The 8,889-nt window shown below is 39.8% G+C and overlaps 1 long non-coding RNA gene across 1 annotated transcript in view; it reads right to left on the reverse strand.

The window, feature by feature from the left end:
- Positions 1–2,866, reverse strand: part of LOC148051059 (uncharacterized) — a 535,993-nt gene extending 533,127 nt beyond the window's left edge. Inside the window, exon 1 of the long non-coding RNA XR_015700440.1 lies at positions 2,797–2,866. This is a non-coding gene — a long non-coding RNA (uncharacterized LOC148051059). The remainder of the gene's footprint in view (positions 1–2,796) is intronic.
- Positions 2,867–8,889: the final 6,023 nt, after the last annotated feature.

Raw genomic sequence — 8,889 nt, forward strand, 5'->3', positions numbered from 1 at the left:
TGTGGTTGCACGACTCCCTTCTAGGTTTCTGCACCAGCATTTTCATGTGTCATTCAAAAAAAAAATTTTTTTTAAGTGTTCTGTTTCCAGGACTGGCCTTAATCAGCCCTGTAATGCCATCACAGCAGGCTCTCGCTCTCAGCCCTCTATTAAGGCTATAATTAATTCTGCAGTTCTAAATGTTCCATAGCTATAATTTATTTATGGGTCCAACATTTTCCTCACATATGAAATTAGATTTTCAGCTCTTTAGTTTTTCCTAAGTCTTCCCTTGATGCTTCTCAGTATATATGGCTACTACATTTAGTATTTTTATCTCTCTGACATCTTCAGAAAAGGCCTCTGGTAGAGTACTTTTCTAGTCGAGTGCGTCGTGACAGTGTCACCCAGAGTAAAGGCCTGTACTAGTTATTTGCTCTGAAAGGCTGACTCACTGCTATCATTTGCCTTTTCCTGTTTTAACTTGTCTTGAACAACGCACTAATATTTCTGTTATCACCAGATGCCACTCATTTTCATTAGCCTCTTTTCTAAAAATTAGAAAACAATGTTAGAAGTGCACATCATGCTTTCTTGAGCTTTCTAAGCAAGGGAATTCCAGGACTCCAATATTAAAAAAAAATCAGTAAATAATCACTGTGGTGTAAGAGATTTATTTATTTTAGACACTACATAAACAAATCAATCATGGTAAGTGGTTTAGGACTTTATCCACACTCACAACAAACCAAAAAATCCCAACCAAGCTGTCCAGCCAGCACATACACACATCCCAACACAGCTCAAAGGCATTGCTGCAGCCCTCACTGTGAACCAGGATACTCACAAGTGAAATAATCCCCTCGGATAGTCTACCAACAAAATAAGCCTTAACTGTTTCTTCTTTAAGATTGAGAGCGTGTATGTCTACTAGCAGCTCAAAAATACTTATTTTGCAAACAGTTCTAAAGATGTAAGCATGGGAACCACGTATTTTTCAGATGTTCATTTCTGCAGCCACTGTTTACATGCAAAGACAGCATGGTCCAAGGGAGACATGAGCTGAAAAGCCTGCTTTCTCTTTTCAGTTCTGTCCCTGGCACGCTGTGTGAAAGAGCACGTTTTACTTCAACTCGGTCATTTGTGCAGTGCCTAGCACAATTATGGCTGGAGACTCTGGTACCTGTTCTTGTCTTATTATCTGTATAAACTGCTATAGTCCATCTAGCAAATGCTGCTTGTATCCTGCATTCCTCTGACAGGTACAGTAATGCTGATCCATTACTATCCCGTCAGTGCAGCTGACACTGGAAAGCTAAAACTAGCCCAACTGAAGAGAAAGAGCAAGAAACATTATGACTTTTTTCCCAATAATAGGTATTATGCAGCTCCATCTGAAGCGTTTCATTGGAAGTCTCGCTTGCCTCCATACAGGCTTTCCCTGTTCCGAGACAGAGAACAGCATCTCCTCTGGTATTCTACCCTACCTAAAAACTACCCATCCAGAACACTCGTACAAGCACAGCTTCTTCTGTTTCAAGGGTGGGGAAGAAAGAGAGAATTGGTATGCCAGTGCCTGGCTGTCAGAATACCTCTCACCCTCACCCGCTTACATCTACTGAAGAAGAAACGATCCTCTGTGTCTTTACACATTATGTCAGGGCACAACTGACAATATTATGGGAATTACGTATGTCGTGTAACAAGAGTTATGTTTGCTGATCATGTGTTAAGAAAACAGGAAAGTCACTTGGTTCGGTTTCAAGTGTGTAGGCAAACCAAAAACCTATTCCTAACTGTCAAGCAACCATATCATAAGCAGTCTGCCACAGTAACAAAACCATGCAATGCCACAATGATCTGGAGTCTCCTTTCCAGGTTTATGTCACATTTATTCTCTCAGCTCAGAAACACAGTTGGTTCAGAGAAAAAAACAAGGAATGGCTTTAAATGACTCATTTATACCTCATCCAAATTGCGCTGCTCTGCAATGCACTGCAATGCTTCTTTTTCCTAAAAGCAGCCACTCCATTCAACTCAGAGCCTGTTTTATTCACGGCCCTGCTACAGCTATTTTCTTCCATGAGAGCAGAGCTCCTGGAGCACATTTGCGTATTCAATCCGAGCAGACATTTCCATGATGAGGGAACCACAGCGAAGGAGTGGGAGTAGTAGGTGGGTGACAAAGCAAACCAAAGAGCTCTCTCGAATGCACGCTGAGGACAGGAAATGGAGTTGGCTGTTCCTCAGCTGCGAGAGCCCCTTCATGACACAGTGGTGAGAAGGAAATTAAATGACAGCGTCAGAGGGAAAGGAACGTGGCACTGGACATAAAATTAAATTACATTATTGGAAATTCCACTAAGTGAATGGGACCACAAAATCAACCGGATTAGGGCACAGTCGTCTCTGAGGAGTCAGGGACAGGGCTGATTTAGCTAGCAAGCCAGTAAAAAAAGGCTCCAAGACAAATTCAAAAGAGAACAGGCAGAGTGGTAAGAGTTTCTCAATGCCTGTGTGTACCACATGTAGTGGTATCAATGAAAACAGAGCGCTCCGAAATGCTGAATCACCTGTGATGTTCAAGGTGAGAGTCCCATGCTACTTATTTCAAAAGGTCATAGAAGAGGAACAACTAATAAAACAAAAAAAATTAGAACGAGAATATGGGTAAATATTGGCTTCAAATAAATAAGTCTATTCACAGTTTTAGAGAAAAAAGCATATCTAGAGTTAAAAACACCCTTGAGTTCAGCCTTGGTTTAGCAAGTTTTAGGCAACCACACTGTGATTTCTAGATACTTATCAGGTCTGTACCTGGATGTCCTGCCAGGCTCTCCCAGCCCAATCTCTCTGCGACTCCAGCACTTGAGGCAGGTGAGTTCCTACAGAACAGAAGGGAAAACAGAATAAATCTTTCCATTTTATTCATTTATTTCAATCTTACTCAGTTCTTTACCTGTGATTGAAACTCCTCACAATCACTTAAATTCAAGTAGCAAGAAAATGATACTTCTGATTAGAAAACTAAATTGAAATACAATTACAATAATTAAATGTGAAAACATGTACTAACTATTGCTATTTTTTACATGGGAAAAATCAGTGCCACCTGAGAACTAGTGTATCCAGCCATCCAAAATGCGTCATTTCTCCAAGCCAGGAATGTCAAAAATAATCTCCCCACATATTCAGCTACACAGACTTTTACATAAATCACTGAAGATATCACCCTAAGGGAACTGAGGATGAGTTGCCAATTTCATTCTGTAGGCTCGCAACAAAACTCTCTCAGAACTAATTTTGTCAAATAGTAAGATCAAAAGATGTTTTGAGAAAGCAGAGTGTTTTGCTGTGTTCTTCTCTTTCTACTTGTGCCAGAAGAGATTTCCAGAGAACGCAAGTTAGATAAATAGTTGCACCTGAATTGATTACTAACCCCAAAGCCTGTTGGATTAATCCAACCCATGACAACTAAATCAAGTAATTTTGCTATCCACACAGAGTGACAGATGCACGGACTGAATCGGGAACCAGATTATCCAGTGAAACATCATGCCATCAAATCAAAGCAAACAGGTTTTATTACACACACTATTGGAAAAGCCAAACTACTTCAGCTAACAAGTTTTAAAGGACTGATTTTCAGGATGCTGAGTAACACACATTAACACCAGAATAAGCAGCCTAAGAGTAACTCAACATGCCAAAGAACAGCAGAGCCGGGGAATTTACCACAGTGCATTGCTGAGTGAGGAACAAGCACTCAGCAAAGACTCCCAAACAAATGCCACTGAACTTTCAAACAAATCTGCTCTGACTGCATTGCAACCTTCTGTGATCACTTTCCATGAATATTGTATCAAATGAAGATTGCTCACTGGAACACTGAATTTTAAAAGAAATGTTGCAGAGTATCTGAGGAAAGTGAACTATGAATTTTTAATTTAAGTATTCACATCAGAAACAAGTCTCTATAAGTTTTTGGTCTTCCAATCAGATAGACATTTGGTGTGACAATAATAGTAATACAGTTTTAATTTCAAATGCCAAATAAGAACGATGAATCCTGACAAGCATCAGACCAAGAATTAATGAGACATGGCTTGCATTTTTCCTGAAACTAAAATATTGGAATTATAATTTTAATGGCATAGTATTTTTTAATCTTTTTATTTAGTTTTCAGAAGAAAAAAAGACAAAGAGAATTAAAATTCTATCCTCCACTGTCATCCACATGTAGCAATTTATGCAACTCCAACCCACTCTAACTCCCACTTACACCAAAAGAAGTTGATCCAGCTGATTCAAGCCAGCTGACTGAAGAGGAGGGGGATCCAGCTGATCGCGTTCTTGGAGAAACAGCAGAACTGCAGCTCCTCGGCTAAATCCAGTAACAGGGATTTTTCTCATTCTATCGAGCCACAAATGGTGTCCAAACTTCACTAGGCCTCAATAAATCCTACCGCATCATAAACTTATACGATAGCAAGGCTATCAATTTTTCCCTGTTCTTATCTTTGTAAGTTATTTTTGCAACAGAAAATTATTGTGTATCATACGCTACAAAAAAAATATAAACACTACAAAAAAATATATTAACCAGATGTTGCTTAGTACTTCCCAAACAATTCACATTTTATCTCAGACCATGCAGAAGAAGTTTCTTCAGCTGAAGAGGAATTTAATAAAGAATGCTAAGCATCTAAAACCGAGGAGCTATTACAAAAGCATCAATGGGACACTGAAGACAGTCATTACCAACTATGAAAATAATTAAAAGAACATGTGTGCAGAACGTAATGATATTTCCATATATGGTACAATTGATACAAGAACGTATCATAAGCTTGATACCACCTCTGTTAATAATAATTGTTTACCATTTTTTCATGTACGAACAAGAGCAGTAAGTTACTGTATAGCTCATGGAAAGTGCTCTCCTCCAAAGTCAAGATGAGAGGAAAAAGAACAGCAATCACTAAGTGATTTATTTGAACAAGAGGAGAAGAAGACAGAGAAAAAGGAACTCCTCTTTTGTGTGTCTGTATTTTTATTAATTTTTTTTTTTGCTCTCTAGTTTTAACTACTGAGTAGTTTCCCATGTAATGGCAGAGGAGCAGGAATCCCATAATAGCCACTAGGAACTTATCAATGATCTCAGATGAATCACAGTCCCGTCATACATTGTTATCATCGGTGACAGCTGTAGTTAAGGGCCTCTTGCGAGGATGCAAACAGACACGTATGAGCAACCACCACCTACACTCTAAACAGACCAGACATAAGCCTGCTTTCACGGCAAAGCCACGGAGCTGTGCTAGCAGAGGTTAGGCTGAGCTGGTAAGCCTTACCCCACATCACTCTAGAGAAGTGATTCTTGTGCCCTAGTGCTGCAGAGAAGCACATTTTAAATAAAGTATAGAGCCAAGTTAAGTTTCTGTTAGCTTTTTGCAGCTGTGCTTCCAAAATAACACTCTCTGCAGACAACAGTACCGTGGCAAGGGGAGGCGGGAGGGTTAACAGCCACTCCAGCCAGCCAGAGTTGAAGCCAGTAATCTGTAGAAGCCCAAAGGGGTATCAGCCGCAAAAAAGACCAAAAACCACTGTGACAAAATGTGTGGAAAATGTAGGCCAGAATGAGGGGGGAAATGAATTATCCATGTGCCAATCCTCATAAGCTCGGCCCATTCTTCAAATCTGGGCTCCTACAGGCGCTAGTAAATTGGACAGCAGCTTTTACATATTTCAGTGATTAAAAAATTAGCTGGATTGTCAGTGGCTGGACAGGTATGACTCAGTCCATAAGCATCAAGAAAAAAATCCTGGTGAAAATCTCATATTCTACCAGGCTTCAAGATTATTTAACATACCAAGACATATGTCATAGGCTTCCAGATTAAAGCTTTCATGACCTTTGCTAAATATCATCTTTCGTTCTCTTCCTTTATTCATGTGGTGACCCATGAAAACATCAAACCTTTCTTTCGTAAACAGCAAGTGCATAATACCTGCTTTCCATTTCCATGCATGTCTTCTTTCACTGTCACTCTTAAATAAATAAATGAATCATCTTTCTCTTCCTCAATCCCCTACATTATATACCCTGAAACAATGTTTGCTAAGAGCTACAATAGTCAGAGCCATTTCATGCTAATATTTCATGCTCTGATTATCTTTTTTTCCAATGCATTACCTTTAAAAAAAAAAAATAATAACCTGTTCAACAGTACTCCATACCGTTCATTTCTGTCCTGTGAATGTTTTGTGCTTATTCATGATACTGCTGTTTATTTCTGTGGTTGATGACACTGTCATCTGCCACCTCATCCGTCATTTACATCTCATTAATATCAATTGTGCCCTCAGGGATCAGTTTTGTCATCAGAAAATGGCACAGAGGGTCTGCAAATGGAAGAAATACCAAGAATCAGTGCCAAAAATAGTAGAGAGACATCTCATCTCTCTTTCTCATACCCCACAGATGCTCCTGTATATAATCACAGTGCGTTGACGTTGTTCTAGTCACTAAGGTATAAGGAAGTTGTATTTAACGATCACATTGTTTTTATTGGAAAGTTAGCTAACTAGCAGAACAGCAAGCCGGCACTGACTGCAACCTGCAGCTTCCTACTGCCCAGGACTTTGCCTACACTGAAAGAGCAGCGACTAAAGACAAGGCTTGATGATTCAGACTGGGAGAGAAGCACTAGGACAGAACCACTGGGGCTACTTTTTAAGGCTTCATTTCCCAAGAAAAGCTGAGTGGCACGTGATGTAGGTAAATTCTTATCAGGCCAGTAAGGGTAGGCAGAAATACCATTTCTCTGAATACCCCACATGCACTTTTCATTTTTACAAACCGTGAAAATCTCTACATTGTTATATAGTGATGCTCTTGGGAAAGAAACTAAAAAGTACTCTTCCAACCACACCATTACAGCAGTGCTGCCAATGCCACCCACTGGAAAAAGTATGAGACAGGCTGCCAGGATCATTGGACTGGCATGACAGATATCTGACGGGTTGAACACTGGAAGTTTTTCTACAGAAGAGCTTAGCTAACTTTCCCGTAGACGAAAGCTTTGGGTTTTGTGTATCTGTATGACTCTGGAAGATGAGGATTTAAGAAAACACTGTGAAACACCTGACAAAACTTTGCAGCCTGCTGGGTTATCATACGCACATGCTTTTGAGCGTATTCTGCCGTGCAGCAGGGATCTATCAGCACGTTCAGCTCCTTCTTTTTGCTGATTTCCATTGTTGAAACACAGATCACAGACGATTTTCTGGTTCTCTCTAACCCTTCTTCCTGAAGGCAAGTCATTCTTGTCTTTTTAAGCAACCATCAGTTGCCTTTTCTGTGATTAAAAAGCTCATTCACCATATGTATTAAAAATTCCATCGGCTTGCACCCACATAGACGTATTTTACAAATGGCACATTGAGGTTCATTACATGGACATTTTCAAAGTTCTGATACTATTTACTCGTTCTTTGCAGTAGGCCCTGCCTTTCCTAAGACAGATAATTCCCCGATGAATGTCCATAAATGTGGCACTTGTAGGCGGCTTTGAAAATCACAGCTGTAATGGCAAAACTCTATGTTCTATCAAAGCTACTGTAATGCCACTCCCCTTTCAAGTTGGACAGTGCGGCACTCACTACAGCCACAAAATAAACCAACTTTTAAACTATTTACATGCTTGGTTCATTTGCTTGCAATTATATTTAGGAAAATATCTCATACTGTTGGCTGCTCAGTCACTTGCCTCTGCACCTTATTAGTCTTAGCACTGGGAGAATCCTCCACTGATTCACAAATAATGCTGAATAGCAGTCTGTACAGACATCGTCCTAACTGCATAAAAATGAACTTATATTCTATTTTATCGCAAATAATGTCTACCAGATTTTCCAAGAGGTATGTATTTCATACACCCTCCACTACACTTACTTACACCCTCAAAACCTTTATCCTAATTTCACTCCTCAGCTTCTGACGTCTTTATATATCACATTAGCATCTAGTCTGCCTCATCTTTTCCACTTCAGTGGCCGTATATCATTGTACTGTTGCAGTTTATCCATGAGGCCCACACCTTCCATGCTGCAACATCAAGATGACCGCTCATCCAGATAATCCTGGTCAGTACTGTCACAGCTTTGACAACAGATGACTGTACCTGTCACATTAGATAAGCTATCCCATTTGCTTCACATTAAAGAGCAGGGCAATACATAGATATCATCTGTCACATGAGAAGCCTTGGTGAAAAGACAGCTCTATCACACACAAAAACCATGAAGAGCAGAACAAGCCCAGCAGCTGGAGGAACTGTATTTCAATATTTAAGATTCCTCTTCTGAATGAAAACTAATTACAAGGCAAAATCACACACATGCATATAGACGAAATCACTTTACTAAGAGATGCCCTATTCTTACCCTTGATCTCTATCAGCCATCTTGTTTCCATCAGAAACGCTCTTAATATGATAAGACGTTAAAAAAATGCAAGGAATTAGACGCAAATCTTCAACCAAATGACAGGCTGTGTTCCTTGCATCGGTTTTAACAGAAAATGGAATGATAAGAGTTTGAAAGTCTGTAAGCATAGTCAGCGGAAAGATGCATTAGAAACACTCTCTGAAATACGAACAGCCTTCATGTTAAGTCTCTCTTTATTCACCTTTGCAGGTAGGAAATTGTATGGAGGTCACACTTATGATGTTCTATCCGAACAGACTGATGTGAATGGCCTATATGTAAATAGTTATCTAGTTGCAGCTTTTCATTACCTAAGTAGACAGGATCCTATTACCCTAGACTCTGGAAACACAGGAGCTCTTCCAGCAAAAGTCGTTGCAGCAAATGCCTGGAATAAACAGGCAAAGGCAACCGGGTAGG

The sequence above is a fragment of the Nipponia nippon genome, unplaced genomic scaffold (genome assembly GCF_047370975.1).
Source record: "Nipponia nippon isolate SJK-2023a ecotype South Korea unplaced genomic scaffold, ASM4737097v1 scaffold_7, whole genome shotgun sequence".
Classification (NCBI taxonomy): Eukaryota; Metazoa; Chordata; class Aves; order Pelecaniformes; family Threskiornithidae; genus Nipponia; species Nipponia nippon.